The sequence below is a fragment of the Maniola hyperantus genome, chromosome 10, assembly GCF_902806685.2.
Source record: "Maniola hyperantus chromosome 10, iAphHyp1.2, whole genome shotgun sequence".
NCBI lineage: Eukaryota > Metazoa > Arthropoda > Insecta > Lepidoptera > Nymphalidae > Maniola > Maniola hyperantus.
In genome coordinates, this window is record NC_048545.1 from 2,213,551 (window position 1) to 2,230,218 (window position 16,668).

At 38.7% G+C, this 16,668-nt stretch overlaps 2 protein-coding genes across 3 annotated transcripts in view; both read right to left on the minus strand.

The window, feature by feature from the left end:
- The window catches only part of ChT (choline transporter), a 447,845-nt gene that overhangs the window by 334,429 nt on the left and 96,748 nt on the right, over window positions 1-16,668 (minus strand). The window lies entirely within an intron of this gene.
- Window positions 1-16,668, minus strand: part of VAChT (Vesicular acetylcholine transporter) — a 42,413-nt gene that overhangs the window by 25,042 nt on the left and 703 nt on the right. The window contains exon 2 of the mRNA XM_034972521.2: window positions 14,900-15,301. The gene's annotated coding sequence lies outside the window, so the exon portion shown is untranslated. The remainder of the gene's footprint in view (window positions 1-14,899; window positions 15,302-16,668) is intronic.

Here is a 16,668-nt window from a genome sequence, read left to right on the forward strand (position 1 = left end):
GACATGACGTTTGCTTAGGTATAGTTAAAGCCCTGGAGAATGACATAGACAAACTTTTTATCAGAATATTATTTTTATTCAAGATTCCCCAACGGGATTTTTAAAAATCTAAATCCAAGCGGACGAAGATGCGGGCATCATCTAGTGTATATAATAATATTAACAAATACCTACCAAGTGATTACAAAGGAAATGGCATAAAGTTTGTTTGGGAATGATAAATGAAAAGGGCTTGTTACGTATTTATAAAATCATTTTACATGCTCAGCACTTCTCTTGATATTTAGAATAAGTAAAAGAAATTTACCCGGGGGCTACAACCACTTAACAGTGCCTCCTAGCCCCCGTTCCTCGTTAGGCGATACTCTCAAATGGCATGCGAAAATGTCACGGATTCTATTCCTTTTGTTTTGACAACGGATTGAAATGTCAAGTGGTGAGGGTTGAGACTTGAGAGTCGAGGCTGAGCTACGGCGGTGGGGTCTACTTTATGAGTGATAAAACGGATGCAGAAACAGGGCTTGATATCAGCTTTTGTAAAAGAGGAAAGCTGACATAATTTTTATAAAATTCAACTTAGGTTTTTATTTTAAAAAGTCGAAAATTTCCTTTTTGTTGACATTTTTATACCGTTTATACGTGGCAATGGGCAGGGCACTTAGTCCGAAAAACCGATAGACGTTGGGGTCCCAAGGTGCTGGAATGGCAACTTTGCACCGAAAGCTCAGTCTCAGAAGACTCCCCACTAGATGGGCGGATAACATCAGGCAAGTCGCAGGAAGCCGCTGGATTCAGGCGGCGCAAGACCGTGGCATGTGGAAGTCCCTACAAGAGACCTATATCCAGCAGTGAATGTCTATCGGTTGTAGTTAATGATGATGATGATACGTGTGCTAAGCGCTGAGTCTTTTGCTTAATATCATGACGATTTCAATCTATGTTTAAATCTATGCACATGTTCAATACAATGTTAGCAATAGAGCCTCAATAGCTCAACGGGTAATGCGTGGACTGAAATCCGAAAGGTCGGCAGTTCAAACCCCGTCCGTTGCACTATTGTCGTACCTACTCCTAGCACAAGCTTTACGCTTAGTTGGAGGGGAAACGGGAATATTAAAAAAATGTTGGAACATAATGCAATAAATTAAGAAACTTAATTGTACTTTAAATCAGTACCCTTATTATAAATGCGAAAGTGTGTTTGTTGGTCTGTCGTTCAATCACGTCGCAACGGTGCAACGGACTGACGTGATTTTTTGCATGTGTATAGATAAAGACCTGGAGAGTGACATATGCTACTTTTTATTCCGGAAAATCAAAAAGTTTTTACGGGATTTTTATAAAACCTAATTCCACGTAAACGAATTCGCGGGCATCAGCTAGTCAGTATCTAAATATCGCAACAAATGATATAAATCGAAGTGCTAAACTAAGAATGTACGACTACATAAGTACATGCCACTACATAAGTATATTATTATCTTACCGGTCGGTCTATATGTTGTCCTAGTAAACGCGATGAGCACTTTGCTCTCTACGTGGGCCATTTGTTCCAGCTTTCATGGCCACATTGCGAAAAGCTTTTATCGCCTTCGCCGCCCACAACTGAATTGTCATGTTCCATTTTGTGCTGACGTCCCCTAACTATAAATTTTTTAGGCCTACTTTATGTCGGGTCTCTTTATATGACACGCATCTGATCAATCTGTTGGCTTTCTACTCCCTATTTTATCTTTGTAAGTTTTGCTCATAAACGCTGTATTTGGATTAAGTACATATAACTCGTAAAATTTAACTCTTCACGCGCCATTTTAACTTTTTGTGTCAAATTTCATGTCAAAAGTACGGTTTTAGTCCTAATTATAAAGGTGGACCGACTTTTGTAATGACAGTACTAAGTACCCATAGAGTTAAAATGCCGCGTGAGGAGTCTTTTTGGATGGACTATTCTGAGGTTTCTACAGTATATTTTGATTGAACTATTTACTAATCAAATCAGCAACTCTTTTATCACACATCAAAATGCGAGTTTAGTATAGGAATAGGAACTTGTATGAAAATAGTGAAATGTGACGTCATAAAACATTTTAGTTATTGTTTAATTGATAATTTAAAATGGTTACCAAACTTAAAATTACCCGACGTATTTTGGTAGACCCTGTATTTAGTGACCACGAAGAAATCCTTTATTTATGACAGGCAACATTCCTATTTACAGTTAACTAATACACCATGCACCATTATATTTTAAAAAGTTAAAATAATATACAGTACGCGACAGGTCGAGATGGCAATCGGGGTACGAACTATAAGGCGCCCCGCACACCCTCACGTCATGTGCGCTCGCCCACACCGGGTTAGCGCGAGGGCTGTGCGCCCCCCCCCCCCCCCCCTCCCGCTTGCCATCTCGACCTGTCGCGTACTATACCTACAATGTAAAGGATGTAAGGATGTGAGTGCGTGTGGAGGTGGGTGTGTTTTGCAAAATTATAAGTATCCCGCCGGTCTACACATCCGCATGGCCCTTGCCCTAACGGAAGCTGGTCGCATCATCATGATTATTCAAGGCGCCCTCGAGATAAGAATCTCGGTCAATTTTCCTCGCGAGCGTGTTCCGTGACGTATTAGCGAGCCTTATCTGGATCGTAACAAATCATCTCCCCTACCCTGCGTAGTGCGTACCTCGCGTTACTGACGGCTAATTTAACAGGGGACAAAGGAACATGTGTATTGGTTAGGGTGGACGTAGTCTTGCGGCGGAAAAATAGAAACCTTTATAGCTCAAAAATAGAAACCTTTATAGCTCAAAAATAGAAACCTTTATAGCTCAAAAATAGAAACCTTTATAGAGCAGAGCGGTGATAAACGGCCTCCCATTCAAGAAAGAGAGGGGTTCAATCCTTGGCACGCACATCTAACTTTTCGGAGTTATGTGCGTTTAAACAGTTAAATATTACCGATGAAGGAAAACATCGTGAGAAACCTGTATATAAGTCTGGAACCATGTCTCATTATCATCGAAATGACGTTATTTCGACGTCAGCCGAAATAAAAATATACCATCAGCTCGAAACTTCAGTCTAGTGCTGACGTAACTAAAATGGCGGCCACGCGCATTAGCAATTTGTGGGACTTATACCGCCCTTGGCCAGGCATTATAAAAATTAGCTATTTGAGTATTTGAGTGAGTTTGAGGTAACCTTAGTTATATATATTTCTTTCATTACGTACACGAGACGATGGAAAAAGACTTTTCCTAAAAAATAAAAACATCGTAAAATAAAAATAAAATAACATCATTCTTTAAATAACGCTGTAAGACAATATGATTACATTAACTAAGTACATCATTATTTGACATTACAAGACATTATAAAATTACATTTTTTTTTCTTCAAATATAATACCATTGCGTCAAATAAACCGGACGTTTATCCGCAGCCTTTGTGATGACAAAGCGGTAAGGGGTAGGATATCTTACAACAATATTATTGTGTCATAACGCGCCCACATGTCCCCGGCCTCCTCCGATATTTATAATGCGTTCCATTTCACGCATCATTAGTTGTCAAGGAGTGTGTCGTACCGACTATAATATTTATTTGCAAAATATTTATTAAGTAGTTCTATAAGTTTTATAGTATACACAGATAAAATGGTTCGTATTCTTCGGTCAAGGGAGAAACTTCTTGAAAATATTTTCACACTTTATTAGCTATTATGGGGAGTACCTATTTAATATTTATAAGCAACTGGCTGATACTTGCGACTTTGTCCGCGTAGATTTAGGTTTTTTTAAATCCCGTGGGAACTCTTCGATTTTCTGGGATAAAAAGTAGCCAATGTCACTCCCCAGGTCTTTGACTATACTATACCACGCAAAAAATCACGTGGATCCATTGCTCCGTTGCGACGTGATTGAAGGACAAACCAACCAACCAATAAACCAACAAACAAACACACTTTCGCATTTTAATATGGGTAGTGGCTATATGATGGTGGATGATGATGTGGTTGACGTAGTGGGTAGCACGTATATTATTACTAAGTTATTTTATTACTGTTTTTTTTATCCAAGCACTGCGTGCTACTGTTTGTTGATCCGAATAAATAAAAATAAAAATAAAATAAATAAAATGATGCCCGCGACTTCGTCCGCGTGGATTTAGGTTTTCAAAATCCCGTGGCTGTGGGAACTGTTTGATTTTCTGTGATAAAAAGTAGCCTATGTCCGTTCCTGGGCTATCTCTGTGCCAAATTTTGTCAAAATCAGTTAACCGGATGGGCCGCGAAATCTTATAAAGAAAATATTAAACTTGCTATTCATCATAAAAACAAGGATAAAAACACAGAAGATTAACCTTGCTATTCATCATAAAAACAAGGATAAAAACACAGAAGACAAGTAATGTAATTATAGTGTGCTTGCTCTGAATTTCGGGACAAGTTGACAACCCTACCAATCCTATACCAAGGATACCAAGGCCCGCACACTGAATTATTCTTACAACTTTTTTGAATTCAAAAAGGTTCAGAAAAATCAAAAGAAATGCTTGTTGTGAAATGAATTCATCCCGTTTAATGTATTAGATAACATTTTAAATTCCGGGACATGTTGATAGCCCTGCACCTAGAATATACACTCGCACACCCTCTATTCTGATATTGTTGTGGTTGAAATACAACGGTAAGCCTAAGGAAAGGGCGAATATTAACAAAGGGGGAATCGGTGTTTATTAAAAGTGGGATTAAGTTTGTTCCGCGCCAAAGTTGCCGGATTCCTGCAATTGACAATAGATTGTTGTTTCAAAGGGAATGTAGAGACAAAATTCCGTGTCGGATACGGTACGGTTAATATTCGGTAAAGTTTATGTAGGTACTCATATTATGTTTTAATTTTTATGATAGTGTTTTTACCTCCACTTCGAGGAAACTAATGATTTTAAACTTATATTTTCGTGGTTTAATGACATATTATTTTAATGTAAATAACGGGTACATACCACGATTAATTTGATGTTTCTATTGCACGGTTTTGTTTGACATTTTTGTTGCACGGCTCGTGACCACGACCCGTGTAATTGGGGTTTTTTTAAGAAAACAAACAGCTAAATATATTAGGTACATAGTTTTAACTTTAATCTAGAAATTTCATTAAGCCAGTGAAGTTTTCACAAAAAAAATTATAAATACTAGTTCCTACTTATCCCGATCGGGTAGATATAATTACCTATATTTAACTAAACACTTGGTTTTCCCGGGATGGAAAGTATCCTATATCCGTCTTCAAAGTGCAAGCTACTTTACAATATTCCGTCGAAATCGTGAAATTGTGAACATAATATGACGTAGATATGTCAAAGATGTCCACTGAATAGCTTGGATTTGGTCCGGTCCGAGATTTTTATATCCGTATTCACGGACTCAAAGCAAATATAATTTTTGCTGGTCCCGAATTTCAATTTTCTGTCCCGGAAAATGTTTATTGTGTGGCAACCCTAATTAGGGGCGGATATTATCCGTGAAGACCAGCGAGTAATACCGGAAGTGTGCCTGGTATCTTTATTGGACGCTGCTTTTGTTCAACTTTCCCTAATGGACACAATTTATCTTCGGATGAAAATTTTATGTTGCTTTGTTTTGTTTCTGTTTGATAGATATGAAAAAAAACCGGTCAAGTGCGTGGCGGGCCACGCGCATTGTAGGGTTCCGTAGTCACAATCCTCGAAAAACAGATGTAACTCCTTAACATGTGAACCCTACTTAGCCATGATAGTTTTCCTTTAAAATTGATTATATATACTGCTGCTGTGAATTTTTTCACGTTCCTATATACTACCATTTGGCTGATAGAGAGGGGTGGGGGACACTTGACTCTAATTTACTAATACTTTAAAACATCATATTTTACAAACGGATCTAGTAATAAAAAAATAATGTTTACAGACCCACAGTATTTTTAAAAGACCTATTCAACGATACCCCACACTATGGGGTAGACGAGAAAAAAAAGGTTTATCCCCACTTTACATGTAGGGGAGCTATCCTAAAAAAAATATTTATCAAAATTTGGCTTGAGTTAGCGTACTCTCTGAGGCAAGGAGGAAATACCTACAGTTACTAATACCTACAGTTTTATACCTATCTCAAATCATTACACAGTAATTGATTCGAGTACATTCCTATTTGAAATCAGCTGATGAAGCTATCCGACCCCCCGATAGTAAGGAGCTGCAGCCGTACAAATTCTAATCACGTCGCAGCCGCTGGGGCAATCAGCGCCCTCTGCCCCGCCGGCTATTTATCTCTGAGCTAACCAGGGGCGTTGCGTGGTTCTCTACTTACGTCTCAACTCTCCAGTCAATATGCAGAGGGTAAGGTTGCGAGCGAAGCAAGTTTGAACCCCTCCCCTCGTTTGCGAAATCCCAGAAAATAAGACGAATTTTCTTTTTAGTTTGAATAAATTTCGCGCTCGCTTCGCTCGGTTACTGCTGCTTGAAATGAAAGGTGAAATTTTACTGAGAAGAAACACTGTCAAATTTCTCCGATTTTTCGATCACTTTGTTGTCTGTCTGTCTGTCTGTCTGTCAAGAAACCTACAGGGTACTTACCGTTGACCTAGAATCATGAAATTTGGCAGGTAGGTAGATCTTATAGCTGACATTTGGGGAAAAATCTGAAAACCGTGAATTTAGGGTTAGATCACAAAAAAAAATTAAATTGTGGTCATGAACTAATAATTAGTATTTTCAACTTTCGAAGTGAGATAACTATATCAAGTGGGGCATCATATGAAAGGTTTTCACCTGTACATTCTAAAACAGATTTTTATTTATTTTTATGCATCATAGTTTTTGAATTATCGATCAAAAAGTCAAAAAAATACGACTGTAGTACGGAACCCTCATTGCGCGAGCCTGACTCGCACTTGGCCGGTTTTTATACCCACTTAATATTAGACATGTGTCCGCTATAGCTTAACTTAACTGAAAACCGCTGCCGTGCCTATAGCGTACCATAGCGTTATTGTCGTAGCTAGCAACGGTTTTCAGTTATCATCTATGACGAACCACCTGACAACGCAACACTGCCAACTGGCAACCGACAATGCATTGTTTGGTTTTTGGGTAACTAGAAACGCAATAATTATGCCTTCTCTTTCTTTCTTTCACTGAAAGCTGAGAAGGAGCGGTTATTGGCTACCGGCTTAGTAACTAAGAACTTGGTAAACCAAAGCCGACCTTATCTCTATTACGCTAAGGCTTAACTGTACAAGTACTACTTGTCCATTACACTTTGATCTATCATTCTAAATACAGTTAGCCTTAGAGTAATAGAGATAAGGTCCTCTTTGGTTTATCAATCTTTATGAAATGTTTTTGGTTAACTGGACTGTGGCAAACTATTCGTGCAGGCGTCCACTATAGTTTGACCTATGTCAATGATCAAATTAAACTTTACTGTTATGAACTTAAGGTTGTGATTACTTCACGATATTCATGAAAGTAAAATTGGTTTTATTTTAGTGAATATGCGCGCGCTAGCTATACAGACGGTATTGATACGGCAGCTAGCTTAGTTACTACTGCGGAAACTGATACCGATATTCGGCAACGGTTAACAATATCGGTATTGAAACTAAGTAACTGTTGATTAACCGTTGCCGTAAATAGCCAATAACGCCCATCTTTACTTAATATAAATTATATAACTTTTTTTCAGTGTTCGGCCTCACCGAAGCTAAATTCCTGGCTACGGCCTTGCTACGTCTCCCCTTACTTTGCGGGCCTCTTAATTTTAAATTCAAATACTGCTAATCAAATTCACGCATCAAAAATAACTACTCTGTATTTTTATTAGTTTTCAAGTTAAAACACTCTTTTCAGAGCGTTCTGTCAAAACCTGTAAACTTGCCAACTATGGTTTAACTACACAAGACGCTCGTATGGTGCCATCAGGGTGCAGTACAATGATGCCTACCGCATCCTGATGAAACTACCACGATTCTGTAGTGCGTTCATCATGTTCGCATCGGCAAGAATGCCCGACTTCTTCGCGATTATTCGCTCCAGAATAGCTTCCTTTTGGGAGCGACTACGGCACTCTAATAATGAGATTCTCCGGACGATGTGTGAGCACTTGGATGTCGCCATCTACCGGTATTGGTTGACGCAGCATCGCAGTGCGAATCGAAAATAATGATAGAAATACTATACAATAATACATTATTGTACTTATTTTTGTTATTACTTTTATTGTAGATTTTAATTATTTTTATTTTATTTATAATTTTATTGACTATTGTAATAATATGGGTACATTTTGCCTGAAATAAAGAACATTATTATTATTATTAAATATTAAAACAGCGAGAAAAATACATTTGGACTATGTCGTGGGTACCATCTACTGCTTTTATATTTCCCTAGCTTATGCCCGCGACTCCGTCCGCGTGGACTACACAAATTTCGAACCCCTATTTCGCCCCCTTAGATGTTGAATTTTCAAAAATCCTTTCTTAGCGGATGCCTACCTCATGTACAGTGCATAAAGGGGGTGAAAGGGGGTTGAAAAGTTATATGAAAATCCTATGTTTTTGAAGTTAGATATATGAAAATTGGCATTTAGCTATTCTGGGTTCCGTGCCTTAAGGTGAGACTGAGTGAGTAGGTAAGTGAGGCCTTTTGCAGCGGAAAAAATTTCAGATCTCATGAGAAACCAGAAATTTTCCGCGGACGAAGTCGCGGGCAACTGCTAGTAATATTATGGATGGAAAGTCAACGATTTTACAAACAAAAAATACCTACATTAAATCCCATACATCCCATACCTACTTTACTAAACCCAAGCCATCCTCCAACCCCACATTACATATTTATAAAGATAAATTGGTTAACATTCTACCCCGGGGCAACATTTGTGATGGGAAATGTATTGATTTTTACCTCTAGTAACTTTTGCTTCGAAGTTTCTTGTACCTACTTACTTTATATATGACTACCTTATTCTCGCGACTTCGTCCGCGTGGATTACACAAGCTTCAAACCTCTATTTTACCCTCATAGGGGATGAATTTTCAAAAATCCTTTCTTAGCGGATGTCTACGTCATAATAGCTATTTGCATGTCAAATTTCAGCCCGATTCGTCCAGTGGTTTGAGCTGTGCGTTGATAGATCAGTCAGTCAGTCAGCTTTTCCGTTTATATTATACAGATATCAAATCGTATCGTCTGACAATCTGCACTTGGCCAGCATAGCGGGCTATGGCCTAGCCATTCTCATCCTGAGAGGAGGCCCGTGTGCAGTAGTGTGCCAGCGATGGGTTGATCATGATGATGATGATAGATAAAACAATGTTTCTTCTTTTTGTGAAACAAAGCAAAAGTAAGTCTTATGAGTTATGATTTTCAAAACCATTCTAAATTCCACCTCGCCTGCAACTTTAAGTTCTTCAAGTTTACTCTACAAATTAATTTTCCAAAACTTATTATTGATGATGATGATGATGATGAATGAAAAGCTACAATAACGGAAAATCCAATCAAAATTAGTACAAGATTATCAATTATTAATAACGGATGTAAGCGTCATTAGACCTTTCAATGGTACTTGAACAACAATCGCGATTGTCATAGCAGGTTATGGCCCCCCTTGCTTTGACGTCGCGTGACGAATGGATTTTCCGGGCGACAAAGGGAAAACGTTAGTGTGGTATAAAATATAATTGGGGTGCTCGAGTTTTTTAGGGCACCTTGATCTATATTAGGTACCCTTGAACTTTAACGATTTTTTTTCATGTGGCGTTCTTCGTGCTCCATGGTATTGCTTATTATTAAACACTAGCTGATGCCCGCGATTTCGTCCGCGTGGATTTACATGTTTCAAAATCCCGCGGGAACTCTTTGATTTTCCGGGATAAAAAGTAGCCTATGTGTTAATCCAGGGTATAATCTATCTCCACTCCAAATTTCATCGAAATCCGTTCAGCCGTTTTTGCGTGATTGAGTAACAAATATCCAAACATTCAAACATCGAAACCATCATCATCATCAAACATCCATTTATAATATTATATTACTAGCAGTTGCCCGCGACTTAGTCCGCCTAAAACTTCTGGTTTCTCATGAGATCTGAAATTTTCCCGCTGCAAAATGCCTCACTTACCTACTCACTCAGTTTCACCAATTTTCATATCTCTAACTTCAAATACATAGGATTTTCATATAACTTTTCAACCCGCCTTTCACCCCCTTAGAGGCCGAATAGACTTTGGAAATCTGTGTACAAGAACATAGTTTCTCTCAACAAGATAAACAAAACCTTGTGATTCAATTACTTAGGTAAGAGTTTGTAGAAAGCTTTAATGATTCAAATAAGATCTAGAAGTGATTCAAATAATATTTTGACGACCTCCCTGGCCCAGTGGTAATAACTGTGGTCTTACTAGTGGGAGGTCTCGGGTTCGATTCCTGGCAGGGGTTTGGAATTTTATAATTTCTAAATTTCTGTTCTGGTCGGGTGGAAGGCTTCGGCCGTGGCTAGTTACCACCCTACCGGCAAAGCCGTGCCGCCAAGCGATTTAGCGTTCCGGTCCGATGCCGTGTAGAAACCAAAGGGGCATGGGTTTAATAAAAACTGCCATACCCCTTCCAGGTTAGCCCGCTTTCATCTTAGCCTGCATAATCACTTAACCACTAGTGAGGTTGCAGTCAAGGGCTAACTTGTATCTGAATAAAAAAAAAGCTTGGTTACCAAAAGACAGTAGGTAAGTACCTACCTACTATTTTCTTCAAACGCATTTATTCTAGTTCACCATCTGTCGGATATAATATTCGCGTGCTACACGAGTTTCGAGTCATGCCCGAGGCAGGGGCGATATCAAATATTCATGGTCTTAGCTTTAGCCCACCCCAACCTCCCGGCTATACCAGGTACCTACCTTTGTTTGATAGACTTATATTTATGTCTGTACAATTACTTATGTTTCTATGATAACATCAAAAGAAGGAAAGTCGAAACAATTTATTGTAAGAATTCGTACAGGTACAGATACTTACATTTAGAAAAATATCTCTGTGAAAAATATCTACAATTATCTTCTACGTCGGCTAAGGTTGGAGTGCGCTTGCCTAGAAGATGTCAAGTCACTCTTGCTTTGTTATATTTAGGTTTAGGTAGGGCAGGCAATACGGAAAGAGCATTCCACATCCTAGCTGCTCGTAGCAGAAAATAATATGTTGAGCAAAAATGTTTCGTGTGATTAGATTTAAGGTAGGTATCAGCGTTTATGGTTTCATCGCTATTCTTTAGTAAAATATCTATTATAGAGAGCAGAGCTGGCTGTAAATTGATACTTAATAATATTTCAGTCAGTCAGTTTCTATTTTTTACGGATAGATGGACATTGGGCCGCGATTACATCTCTATGCCTGTAAGTTTTACTCACGTAAGTAGCTTACGTAATTGATTGACAACAAAACTAACTTAAATGACACATACAAGAATGTTCCGCAAATTGTCTTGATTACGCGACTTTTGAGTCCACCAAAAGCATTCTCCCCTGTCCCCCGCCAACATTTTACGATTTTGTTTTCATGCAAAACCTTGTACCTATATGCGTACTGTTGAGGTTGAATTCTCTGTGGTAAAGTCGTAAGATTTTAGGTTAATCACTTGAGTAAAAATACAGATGTAATTGCGGTCTTATGTAAACAGTAGGCACCTATGAAAGTTTAGATTTGTTTATGAGAGTGTATCAAACATTTTATAGGTAGCAAGGATTGCTCGTTTAGTCGTTTACCAAAATGAATTAACCTCTTCCACAATATAAAACAAATCTTAGTACGTAGTAGTACAGCCTAGCCATAACTTCTCGGCGGGCGTAATTGATGCAATTAGACGGGGTGAAGGGGCAAAGTTGGCAAATTGTTACTCCTTTGAAGATTGTCGTTACGCGGTTTGCGCTCTACTCGAATAATACACCGAGCTAGGTTATGAAACTGGGGGAATTCACCCGCTTACTAGATTTATTACGTCAAACGAAAGTTTTGCGGTCCTGTTAGTAAAGCTAAATTTATTTCAGCATGACACAAGGCCGCTACACGACTCATAATTATTATTATAAATGTGATAGTGGGTTTGTTTGTTGGTGTGTCTTTCAAACAGTAACGTTCAAAGAGTAACGGAGCATGCGTTGTGCTCGAATAATAACACTGAGCTGGGTTGTGAAACTGGGGGAATTTATCCCACTAATTAGATTTGTGGTCGAACGAAAGTTTTGTGGTCCTGTTAGTAAAGCTACATTTATTCCAGAGCGGCAAAGTGTGACATTTCAGCATGACACAAAACCGCTATACGTACGCTTACTTATATTATTATAAACAAATGTGATAGTGTGTTTGTTTGTTGGTTTGTCTTTCAAACACGCCAAAACAGAGTAATGGATCATGCGCTGTGTTCGAATTATATACCGAGCTGTTATGAAACTGGGGGAATTTCACTCACTAGATTTATGGCGGCTAATGCGTCAAACGAAAGTTTTGTGATCTTGATTGTAAAGATACATTTACCCTTGACTGCGATTTCACCTGGACTGATGATGCAATCTAAGATGGATGCAGGCTAACCTGGAAGGGGTATGGCAGTTTTTATTAAACCCATACCCCTTTGGTTTCTACACGGCGTCGTACCGGAACGCTAAATCGCTTGGTGGAACGACTTTGCCGGTAGGGTGATAACTAGCCACGGCCGAAGCCTCCCACTATACCAACCAGAAATTTTAACTAACAAGACCACTGCGTCAGGGAGGTCGTCAGATGGACGTAGGCTACTTTTTATGCCGGAAAAGCGAAGTTGCTACGGTATACGCAGACGAAATTGTAAGCATGAGGCATAGTTGTACTTAAGTTAATCAATTACGTGAGTAAAATTTTTAGGTGTAAGTATCCAATAAAATACTCATAATATTTTGTTCCATATTCCATGCAATAACATTTATTTTGGAAGGGAGCTAACGACGTGCAAATATTTGGCCCTTATTAAATAAAACGGGGGCGGGATGACTTAACAAGAACAAAGCAAACAACGGAGAAGCAATGTTTTTCCTGAGTGAAAAGTTTGGATGAAAGATAAAGCGCTGTTTCTAGCTGGGTAAAACAAACATAACTGTGTTTTATACCTACTGTCCTAGTTGCAGAACGTACGGTAGGTACCTAAGTACCTAATTAAAACTTAAACCAAGGATCTATTATTCTAAAACTATCTCGGCATCAAACAAGGACCTATTAATTACTATGTCATCGTCATGTTGGTTTTGCATGGAGTAAATATACTTTCTTCTCAACAAAAAAAAAACGACTAGGTACTACAAGGTACTACAAAGGTGTTGCGAGGTATTTAATTTTTTTGACGGGATTAGTGTAGATAGTTTTGCATGAAGTACTTATAGATATAAAAAGTAGACAAAGGTAAATAATCTTTGTATATTATGTTGGGTATAACTGTTATGACTTAAAAAAACATATTAAAAAAACTTAAATATTTACAATATGTGGAAGACTTCGTCGGTCAACACTTGTCTATTGTCACAGTAGGACTGTGATAAAACGTAGGTACGTGACAGGTCGAGATGGCAACCGGTGTATGAGACGGGGGGCCGCCCCGCACACCCGCACTCTCCCGCACCGCCGGTTCGTGCGTTGACTGCGCGGGGCATTCCCACTCCGATTGCTATCTCGACCTGTCAGGTAATGTAAGGAGGCAAATAAAAAGGAAACCGTGATCCCAAAATGCTGTTAGTTTAATAATGTCAGTTTGCCAGTAAAGTATTGGACCTTAGGTGGATCCTATAACGAGATTCTAGCAAAGATCTTTCAACCGCTGCAGAGGCATATAAAAAGATAACCATGATCCCAAAATGTTGTTAGTTAAATGCCAGTTGGTCAGTAAAGTGTTGTAGGAACCTTAGATGGATCCTATAACGAGATTCTAGCAAAGATCTTTCAACCGCTGCAGAGGCAAATAAAAAGATAACCATGATCCCAAAATGTTGTTAGTTAATGTCAATTTGCTGGTAACGTGTTGGATCAAAGGCAACTCGATTTTCCGACGTCACTCGCAGCCTCCCGGCCCCTGATTAGGGTGCTGTGGGATGAAAGTTAAAACTGTTACCAGTTAAGTATTTTGCTGTAACGTTTTGAAGGTGAAATATGTCAAGTGCAATACCTTTTGACCTAAAAACTCGGCGTTTATATTATTTTATTCAAATGGCCTTAATATTTTATTCAAATTATGTGGTAAAATATTTTATTTAAATAATGTAGCAATGCGGCTAATTCTGTTGTAGGTATACTAAAATTTAATGTCTTTGCTGTAAATTACCGTTTACTGATAATGGCATCATCATAACAGACGCTAAACTATAGTGAACGATAAGTTATAGAAATACCTACCCTGTACACTAAATTATATGTGGTAGATGCATCCGACTATTCGAAAGTTCTTGTAAAAGTTTATTTGAATAAAAAAGATTTTTATTTTTATTTTATTTTATAGCGCAACGAAATCTCTACCATGGTAAGCGATCTTTACCACATACATACGTCTTCAATCCGATCAATCCGACTGTACTTAGCTCTGTACCTATCATTTTGTGTCGGCCAATCAAAAAAGCAGCCAGTCTCGCATGAATCATGATACACAGTACGTACCCATCATCACGAAGTTACTTTAAACGCGTCACTTAATCATGATTGATCAGATGTCAGTTTGTGGCCCTTATTTTCAAATAACAATTGCAGTAAGCACGCCTTCTATGCTTTGTCGTTCACTGCGCTGAAACTCTACACAGATTAATAAAATACGCTCAATTAATATAAAAGTATTGCATGAATAAACATACCTGTATCTCTCAATTGAAGCGAGCCAACTTTGTTAGTGAGGTAGCCTTTGATGGAGTTGGCGACTCGTGAGGGCGAAGCGGCTGCGGCGCCGCCCCGCAGCGCGCCCTGCAGCCGCCCGAGCAGCGCTCCCCCCTCGTCCTCCACGGTCAAAGCCCAGGGGGCGACTGCCCCACGCGCGCGGAAAATCCGAACACGAACTTTCAAATTTCGTACGACTTACACTATTCTTTTTCCTTCTTAAAAAATTAAATAGCAAAGTGCAATATTTTTTTTATAATCTAGTATGTTGTGTATAATCTAAAGTACAGTTAATGCTATCAGTGCATTTTTTGATATGTATCGGTTTGTTTAGGACTTTTTTTGGGCGTTAGTGCTCGCTCATGGTGCGCCGAGATGATTTTCTGGAACAAGGAAAAAGTTGGTTTTAATTCTTAGACATAGACGTGGATAGGTACACATATCAAAGAACTAACAAGTTATATAATGTGAGCAAGGCTCTTCCAGATTATTTTAGAGAAGTTTTATTTTGAGTAGAGTACGTACCTACCTATTTTCGATACATTTCTCGTACATAGCAATTTAAAATCACTTGTTTACTTTAAATTATGGTTAGGTACAGCAAAAAATACAAAGGTACTTATTGAATTTTTTATAAAAAAAATTAAAGCCTGCAGTGTCTCTCGCTAGTGCCTAGTCAGTGTCTATGATGATATCCCATACATCCCAATCTACAGACATCTAGAAGTTATGGTGGAATAAAGAAACTCACATAGATACATAAACCCCATTTTTTGGCAGTCCTATACAGAATTCAACTAAGAAAGTTCCAAAAACTAAGATGCATGCTCACAAGTTTTGTTTTCATGCAACAGTGTCATAAAAAGTCATGCACAAAAGCTTTGAATTTTCGTACGAGAAGAGTCGGAAGTCATAAAACCGAGCAGACTTCCGCTCAGAAAATGGCGACCGGAAACGGTTAGAGCACCGGTTTCCGGCGGCAGACATCCGAAAGCCCTTATCTTGAGACGTAATTTCACTCTCAGACTGTGTGTGTGTAGGAAAATTACTATAAAAAATGTTGCTAGCAACATGCATGTGTCTAGAACCCAGACGCTAGAATTTTATAATTGACTTGGCTTGACTTGACTGACTGACTGCCTGACGCACAGCTCAAACTACTGGACAGATCGGACTGAAATTTGGCATGCAGATTGCTATTGTGACTTAAGCATCCGCTAAGAAAGGGTTTTTGAAAATTCAACCCCTAAGGGGGTGAAATAGGGGTTTGAGATTTGTGTAGTCCACGCGGACGAAGTCGCAAGCATAAGCTAGTCTTTTGCAAGCGCAGCATGCTCATTGTCGCACGTTTGATACAGACTTTGAGGTTAAAAATCCGTTTAATCCGGTTTAATAACCTAACCGGGCGGTGGTAGTCCTTGCATATCATAAGTGGCACATAATCGTAAAGTAATCTTAACTGCCTATCATGTAATAGGACCTTACATATAATATAGAAGAACTAGAACTACGAAATTTCGCCAAAATCGGTTGAACGGATAGGCCGTAAAAGGCTAGCAGACAGACAGATAGACAGACAGACAGACGGATAGACACACAAACAGACAGACGGACAGACAGACAGACACACTTTCGCATTTATAATATTAGTATGGATTTGGTTAATTAATAAATAAATAAATTACTCTTATAATATTATACTAGATTGGTAGAAATTTGAAAAAAACTATGATGGTACAAATTACAATGC